At 41.5% G+C, this 9,261-nt stretch overlaps 1 non-coding gene across 1 annotated transcript; it reads left to right on the top strand.

Moving 5' to 3' along the window:
• The first annotated feature begins 8,674 nt into the window (after positions 1-8,674).
• trnaa-cgc lies at positions 8,675-8,747 on the top strand. Its single transcript has one exon. It is a non-coding gene; the product is annotated as a tRNA-Ala (tRNA).
• The last annotated feature ends 514 nt before the right edge of the window (positions 8,748-9,261 follow it).

Raw genomic sequence — 9,261 nt, 5'->3', positions numbered from 1 at the left:
ACTATTTAGTTTAGTTCAATCAGCACACATTGTTGTTGTAGCTCTGGATACTAACCCAACAATACAACTATTTCCACCACGGGGCTTACTTCAGTCACTACTTCAACCTTTACTGAACTACCATGAAAAATACTTTTAGACAGCTGAAGCAAGCAAACTTTAAAAAAAGTATCCTTTCTTATGGACGAGGGATTTGGCAGTGCGGTCATTGAGATTTCATACTTCTTGTTGGAGGCACAGGGGATTATCTCAAATGGTATAGAGCGCTCGTTTAGCATCCTAGAGGTATTGGGATTGATTTCCGCATCCTCCAACTATTTAGTTTGGTTCAATCAGCACACATTGTTGTTGTAGCTCTGGATACTAACCCAACAATACAACTATTTCCACCACAGGGCTTACTGCAGTCACTACTTCAACCTTTACTGAACTACCATGAAAAATACTTTTAGACAGCTGAAGCAAGCAAACTTTAAAAAAGTATCCTTTCTTATGGACGAGGGATTTGGCAGTGCGGTCATTGAGATTTCATACTTCTTGTTGGAGGCACAGGGGATTATCTCAAATGGTATAGAGCTCGTTTAGCATCCTAGAGGTATTGGGATTGATTTCCGCATCCTCCAACTATTTAGTTTGGTTCAATCAGCACACATTGTTGTTGTAGCTCTGGATACTAACCCAACAATACAACTATTTCCACCACAGCGCTTACTGCAGTCACTACTTCAACCTTTACTGAACTACCATGAAAAATACTTTTAGACACCTGAAGCAAGCATACTTTTAAAAAAAGTACCCCTACTTATGGACGAGGGATTTGGCAGTGCTGTCATTGAGATTTCCTACTTCTTGTTGGAGGCACAGGGGATTAGCTCAAATGGTAGAGCGCTCGCTTAGCATGCGAGAGGTAGTGGGATTGATGCCTGCATCCTCCAACTATTTAGTTTAGTTCAATCAGCACACATTGTTGTTGTAGCTCTGGATACTAACCCAACAATACAACTATTTCCACCACGGGGCTTACTTCAGTCACTACTTCAACCTTTACTGAACTACCATGAAAAATACTTTTAGACAGCTGAAGCAAGCAAACTTTAAAAAAGTATCCTTTCTTATGGACGAGGATTTGGCAGTGCGGTCATTGAGATGTCATACTTCTTGTTGGAGGCACAGGGGGATTATCTCAAATGGTATAGAGCGCTCGTTTAGCATCCTAGAGGTATTGGGATTGATTTCCGCATCCTCCAACTATTTAGTTTGGTTCAATCAGCACACATTGTTGTTGTAGCTCTGGATACTAACCCAACAATACAACTATTTCCACCACAGGGCTTACTGCAGTCACTACTTCAACCTTTACTGAACTACCATGAAAAATACTTTTAGACAGCTGAAGCAAGCATACTTAAAAAAAAGTATCTTTCTTATGGACGAGGATTTGGCAGTGCGGTCATTGAGATTTCATACTTCTTGTTGGAGGAACAGGGGGATTATCTCAAATGGTATAGAGCGCTCGTTTAGCATCCTAGAGGTATTGGGATTGATTTCCGCATCCTCCAACTATTTAGTTTGGTTCAATCAGCACACATTGTTGTTGTAGCTCTGGATACTAACCCAACAATACAACTATTTCCACCACAGCGCTTACTGCAGTCACTACTTCAACCTTTACTGAACTACCATGAAAATACTTTTAGACACCTGAAGCAAGCATACTTTAAAAAAAGTACCCCTACTTATGGACGAGGGATTTGGCAGTGCTGTCATTGAGATTTCATACTTCTTGTTGGAGGCACAGGGGATTATCTCAAATGGTATAGAGCGCTCGTTTAGCATCCTAGAGGTATTGGGATTGATTTCCGCATCCTCCAACTATTTAGTTTGGTTCAATCAGCACACATTGTTGTTGTAGCTCTGGATACTAACCCAACAATACAACTATTTCCACCACGGGGCTTACTTCAGTCACTACTTCAACCTTTACTGAACTACCATGAAAAATACTTTTAGACAGCTGAAGCAAGCAAACTTTAAAAAAAGTATCCTTTCTTATGGACGAGGGATTTGGCAGTGCGGTCATTGAGATGTCATACTTCTTGTTGGAGGCACAGGGGGATTATCTCAAATGGTATAGAGCGCTCGTTTAGCATCCTAGAGGTATTGGGATTGATTTCCGCATCCTCCAACTATTTAGTTTGGTTCAATCAGCACACATTGTTGTTGTAGCTCTGGATACTAACCCAACAATACAACTATTTCCACCACAGGGCTTACTGCAGTCACTACTTCAACCTTTACTGAACTACCATGAAAAATACTTTTAGACAGCTGAAGCAAGCATACTTTAAAAAAAAGTATCCTTTCTTATGGACGAGGGATTTGGCAGTGCGGTCATTGAGATTTCATACTTCTTGTTGGAGGCACAGAGGGATTATCTCAAATGGTAGAGCGCTCTCTTAGCATGCGAGAGGTAGCGGGATCGATGCCCGCATCCTCCAACTATTTAGTTTAGTTCAATCAGCACACATTGTTGTTGTAGCTCTGGATACTAACCCAACAATACAACTATTTCCACCACGGGGCTTACTGCAGTCACTACTTCAACCATTACTGAACTACCATGAAGAATACTTTTAGACAGCTGAAGCAAGCATACTTTAAAAAAAAAAGTATCTTTCTTATGGACAAGTGCTGTTATTGAGATTTCCTACTTCTTGTTGGAGGCACAGGGGGATTAGCTCAAATGGTAGAGCGCTCGCTTAGCATGCGAGAGGTAGTGGGATCGACCTTTACTGAACTACCATGAAAAATACTTTTAGACAGCTGAAGCAAGCATACTTTAAAAAAAAGTATCCTTTCTTATGGACGAGGGATTTGGCAGTGCGGTCATTGAGATTTCATACTTCTTGTTGGAGGCACAGGGGGATTATCTCAAATGGTAGAGCGCTTGCTTAGCATGCGAGAGGTAGTGGGATCGATGCCCGCATCCTCCAACTATTTAGTTTAGTTCAATCAGCACACATTGTTGTTGTAGCTCTGGATACTAACCCAACAATACAACTATTTCCACCACGGGGCTTACTGCAGTCACTACTTCAACCTTTACTGAACTACCATGAAGAATACTTTTAGACAGCTGAAGCAAGCATACTTTAAAAAAAGTATCTTTCTTATGGACGAGGGATTTGGCAGTGCTGTTATTGAGATTTCCTACTTCTTGTTGGAGGCACAGGGGATTAGCTCAAATGGTAGAGCGCTCGCTTAGTGGGATCGACCTTTACTGAACTACCATGAAAAATACTTTTACACAGCTGAAGCAAGCACTTAAAAAAAAAAATTATCTTTCTTATGGACGAGGGATTTGGCAGTGCGGTCATTGAGATTTCATACTTCTTGTTGGAGGCACAGGGGGATTATCTCAAATGGTATAGAGCGCTTGCTTAGCATCCTAGAGGTATTGGGATCGATTCCCGCATCCTCCAACTATTTAGTTTGGTTCAATCAGCACACATTGTTGTTGTAGCTTTGGATACTAACCCAACAATACAACTATTTCCAACACTGGGCTTACTTCAGTCACTACTTCAACCTTTACTGAACTACCATGAAAAATACTTTTAGACAGCTGAAGCAAGCAAACTTTAAAAAAGTATCCTTTCTTATGGACGAGGATTTGGCAGTGCGGTCATTGAGATTTCATACTTCTTGTTGGAGGCACAGGGGGATTATCTCAAATGGTATAGAGCGCTCGTTTAGCATCCTAGAGGTATTGGGATTGATTTCCGCATCCTCCAACTATTTAGTTTGGTTCAATCAGCACACATTGTTGTTGTAGCTCTGGATACTAACCCAACAATACAACTATTTCCACCACAGCGCTTACTGCAGTCACTACTTCAACCTTTACTGAACTACCATGAAAAATACTTTTAGACACCTGAAGCAAGCATACTTTAAAAAAAGTACCCCTACTTATGGACGAGGGATTTGGCAGTGCGGTCATTGAGATTTCATACTTCTTGTTGGAGGCACAGGGGATTATCTCAAATGGTATAGAGCGCTCGTTTAGCATCCTAGAGGTATTGGGATTGATTTCCGCATCCTCCAACTATTTAGTTTGGTTCAATCAGCACACATTGTTGTTGTAGCTCTGGATACTAACCCAACAATACAACTATTTCCACCACAGGGCTTACTGCAGTCACTACTTCAACCTTTACTGAACTACCATGAAAAATACTTTTAGACAGCTGAAGCAAGCATACTTAAAAAAGTATCTTTCTTATGGACGAGGATTTGGCAGTGCGGTCATTGAGATTTCATACTTCTTGTTGGAGGAACAGGGGATTATCTCAAATGGTATAGAGCGCTCGTTTAGCATCCTAGAGGTATTGGGATTGATTTCCGCATCCTCCAACTATTTAGTTTGGTTCAATCAGCACACATTGTTGTTGTAGCTCTGGATACTAACCCAACAATACAACTATTTCCACCACAGCTTACTGCAGTCACTACTTCAACCTTTACTGAACTACCATGAAAAATACTTTTAGACACCTGAAGCAAGCATACTTTAAAAAAGTACCCTACTTATGGACGAGGATTTGGCAGTGCGGTCATTGAGATTTCATACTTCTTGTTGGAGGCACAGGGGGATTATCTCAAATGGTATAGAGCGCTCGTTTAGCATCCTAGAGGTATTGGGATTGATTTCCGCATCCTCCAACTATTTAGTTTGGTTCAATCAGCACACATTGTTGTTGTAGCTCTGGATACTAACCCAACAATACAACTATTTCCACCACGGGGCTTACTTCAGTCACTACTTCAACCTTTACTGAACTACCATGAAAAATACTTTTAGACAGCTGAAGCAAGCAAACTTTAAAAAAAGTATCCTTTCTTATGGACGAGGGATTTGGCAGTGCGGTCATTGAGATGTCATACTTCTTGTTGGAGGCACAGGGGATTATCTCAAATGGTATAGAGCGCTCGTTTAGCATCCTAGAGGTATTGGGATTGATTTCCGCATCCTCCAACTATTTAGTTTGGTTCAATCAGCACACATTGTTGTTGTAGCTCTGGATACTAACCCAACAATACAACTATTTCCACCACAGGGCTTACTGCAGTCACTACTTCAACCTTTACTGAACTACCATGAAAAATACTTTTAGACAGCTGAAGCAAGCATACTTTAAAAAAAAGTATCCTTTCTTATGGACGAGGGATTTGGCAGTGCGGTCATTGAGATTTCATACTTCTTGTTGGAGGCACAGAGGGATTATCTCAAATGGTAGAGCGCTCTCTTAGCATGCGAGAGGTAGCGGGATCGATGCCCGCATCCTCCAACTATTTAGTTTAGTTCAATCAGCACACATTGTTGTTGTAGCTCTGGATACTAACCCAACAATACAACTATTTCCACCACGGGGCTTACTGCAGTCACTACTTCAACCATTACTGAACTACCATGAAGAATACTTTTAGACAGCTGAAGCAAGCATACTTTAAAAAAAAAGTATCTTTCTTATGGACGAGGGATTTGGCAGTGCTGTTATTGAGATTTCCTACTTCTTGTTGGAGGCACAGGGGGATTAGCTCAAATGGTAGAGCGCTCGCTTAGCATGCGAGAGGTAGTGGGATCGACCTTTACTGAACTACCATGAAAAATACTTTTAGACAGCTGAAGCAAGCATACTTTAAAAAAAAGTATCCTTTCTTATGGACGAGGGATTTGGCAGTGCGGTCATTGAGATTTCATACTTCTTGTTGGAGGCACAGGGGGATTATCTCAAATGGTAGAGCGCTTGCTTAGCATGCGAGAGGTAGTGGGATCGATGCCCGCATCCTCCAACTATTTAGTTTAGTTCAATCAGCACACATTGTTGTTGTAGCTCTGGATACTAACCCAACAATACAACTATTTCCACCACGGGGCTTACTGCAGTCACTACTTCAACCTTTACTGAACTACCATGAAGAATACTTTTAGACAGCTGAAGCAAGCATACTTTAAAAAAAAAGTATCTTTCTTATGGACGAGGGATTTGGCAGTGCTGTTATTGAGATTTCCTACTTCTTGTTGGAGGCACAGGGGATTAGCTCAAATGGTAGAGCGCTCGCTTAGCATGCGAGAGGTAGTGGGATCGACCTTTACTGAACTACCATAAAATACTTTTACACAGCTTGAAGCAAGCACTTAAAAAAAAACTATCTTTCTTATGGACGAGGGATTTGGCAGTGCGGTCATTGAGATTTCATACTTCTTGTTGGAGGCACAGGGGATTATCTCAAATGGTATAGAGCTTTTAGCATCCTAGAGGTATTGGGATCGATTCCCGCATCCTCCAACTATTTAGTTTGGTTCAATCAGCACACATTGTTGTTGTAGCTTTGGATACTAACCCAACAATACAACTATTTCCAACACTGGGCTTACTTCAGTCACTACTTCAACCTTTACTGAACTACCATGAAAAATACTTTTAGACAGCTGAAGCAAGCAAACTTTAAAAAAAGTATCCTTTCTTATGGACGAGGGATTTGGCAGTGCGGTCATTGAGATTTCATACTTCTTGTTGGAGGCACAGGGGATTATCTCAAATGGTATAGAGCGCTCGTTTAGCATCCTAGAGGTATTGGGATTGATTTCCGCATCCTCCAACTATTTAGTTTGGTTCAATCAGCACACATTGTTGTTGTAGCTCTGGATACTAACCCAACAATACAACTATTTCCACCACAGCGCTTACTGCAGTCACTACTTCAACCTTTACTGAACTACCATGAAAAATACTTTTAGACACCTGAAGCAAGCATACTTTAAAAAAAGTACCCTACTTATGGACGAGGGATTTGGCAGTGCGGTCATTGAGATTTCATACTTCTTGTTGGAGGCACAGGGGGATTATCTCAAATGGTATAGAGCGCTCGTTTAGCATCCTAGAGGTATTGGGATTGATTTCCTGCATCCTCCAACTATTTAGTTTGGTTCAATCAGCACACATTGTTGTTGTAGCTCTGGATACTAACCCAACAATACAACTATTTCCACCACAGCGCTTACTGCAGTCACTACTTCAACCTTTACTGAACTACCATGAAAAATACTTTTAGACACCTGAAGCAAGCATTTTAAAAAAGTACCCCTACTTATGGACTTTGGCAGTGCTGTCAAGATTTCCTACTTCTTGTTGGAGGCGCAGGGGGATTAGCTCAAATGGCAGAGCACTTTCATGTGAGAGGTGGGGATCGATGCCTGCATCCTCCAACTATTTAGGGATTTGGCAGTGCGGTCATTGAGATTTCATACTTCTTGTTGAAGGAACAGGGGGATTAGCTCAAATGGTAGAGCGCTCGCTTAGCATGTGAGAGGGAGCGGGATTGATGTCTGCATCCTCCAACTATTTAGTTTGGTTCAATCAGCACACATTGTTGTTGTAGCTCTGGATACTAACCCAACAATACAACTATTTCCACCACTGGGCTTACTGCAGTCACTACTTCAACCTTTACTGAAGTACCATGAAAAATACTTTTAGACAGCTGAAGCAAGCATACTTTTTAAAAAGTATACTTTCTTATGGACGAGGGATTTGGCAGTGCGGTCATTGAGATTTCATACTTCATGTTGGAGGTGCATTGGGATTAGCTCAAATTGTAGAGCGCTCGCTTCGCAAGCGAAAGGTATCGGGATCGATGCCCGCATCCTCCAACTATTTAGTTTGGTTCAATCAGCACACATTGTTGTTGTAGCTCTGGATACTAACCCAACAATACAACTATTTCCACCACAGGTCTTACTGCAGTCACTACTTCAACCTTTACTGAACTACCATAAAAAATACTTTTAGACAGCTGATGCAAGCATACTTTTTAAAAAGTATCCTTTCTTATGGACAAGGGATTTGGCAGTGCGGTCATTGAGATTTCATACTTCTCATTGGAGCCGCAGGGGGATTAGCTCAAATGGTACAGCGCTCGCTTAGCATGTGATAGGTAGCGGGATCGATGCCTGCATCCTCCAACTATTTAGTTTGGTTCAATCAGCACACATTGTTGTTGAAGCTCTGGATACTAACCCAACAATACAACTATTTCCACCACTGGGCTCACTGCAGTCACTACTTCAACCTTTACTGAACTACCATGAAAAATACTTTTAGACAGCTGAAGCAAGCATACTTTTTAAAAGATATCCTTTCTTATGGACGAGGGATTTGGCAGTGCGTTCATTGAGATTTCAAACTTCTTGTTGGAGGGGATTAGCTCAAATGGCAGGGGCATGTGATTAGCCTGCATCCTCCAACTATTTAGAATTTGGCAGTGCGGTCATTGAGATTTCATACTTCTTGTTGAAGGAACAGGGGGATTAGCTCAAATGGTAGAGCGCTAGCATGTGAGAGGGAGCGGGATTGATGTCTGCATCCTCCAACTATTTAGTTTGGTTCAATCAGCACACATTGTTGTTGTAGCTCTGGATACTAACCCAACAATACAACTATTTCCACCACTGGGCTTACTGCAGTCACTACTTCAACCTTTACTGAACTACCATGAAAAAACTTTTAGACAGCTGAAGCAAGCATACTTTTTAAAAAGTATCCTTTCTAATGGACGAGGGATTTGGCAGTGCGGTCATTGAGATTTCATACTTCATGTTGGAGGTGCAGGGGGATTAGCTCAAATGGTAGAGCGCTCGCTTCGCATGCGAGAGGTAGCGGGATCGATGCCCGCATCCTCCAACTATTTAGTTTGGTTCAATCAGCACACATTGTTGTTGTAGCTCTGGATACTAACCCAACAATACAACTATTTCCACCACAGGTCTTACTGCAGTCACTACTTCAACCTTTACTGAACTACCATAAAAAATATTTTTAGACAGCTGAAGCAAGCATACTTTTTAAAAAGTATCCTTTCTTATGGACGAGGGATTTGGCAGTGCGGTCATTGAGATTTCATACTTCTGATTGGAGCCGCAGGGGATTAGCTCAAATGGTACAGCGCTCGCGTCGCATGCGAGAGGTAGCGGGATTGATGCCTGCATTCTCCAACTATTTAGTTTGGTTCAATCAGCACACATTGTTGTTGTAGCTCTGGATACTAACTCAACAATACAACTATTCCCACCACTGGGCTTACTGCAGTCACTACTTCAACCTTTACTGAAGTACCATAAAAAATACTTTTAGACAGCTGAAGCAAGCATACTTTTTAAAAAGTATACTTTCTTATGGACGAGGGATTTGGCAGTGC

This window comes from Oncorhynchus gorbuscha, unplaced genomic scaffold, assembly GCF_021184085.1.
Source record: "Oncorhynchus gorbuscha isolate QuinsamMale2020 ecotype Even-year unplaced genomic scaffold, OgorEven_v1.0 Un_scaffold_1849, whole genome shotgun sequence".
NCBI classification, from domain to species: Eukaryota; Metazoa; Chordata; class Actinopteri; order Salmoniformes; family Salmonidae; genus Oncorhynchus; species Oncorhynchus gorbuscha.
The sequence above is the reverse complement of the archived record's forward strand: the minus strand, read 5'-3'. Positions and strand labels throughout refer to the sequence as shown.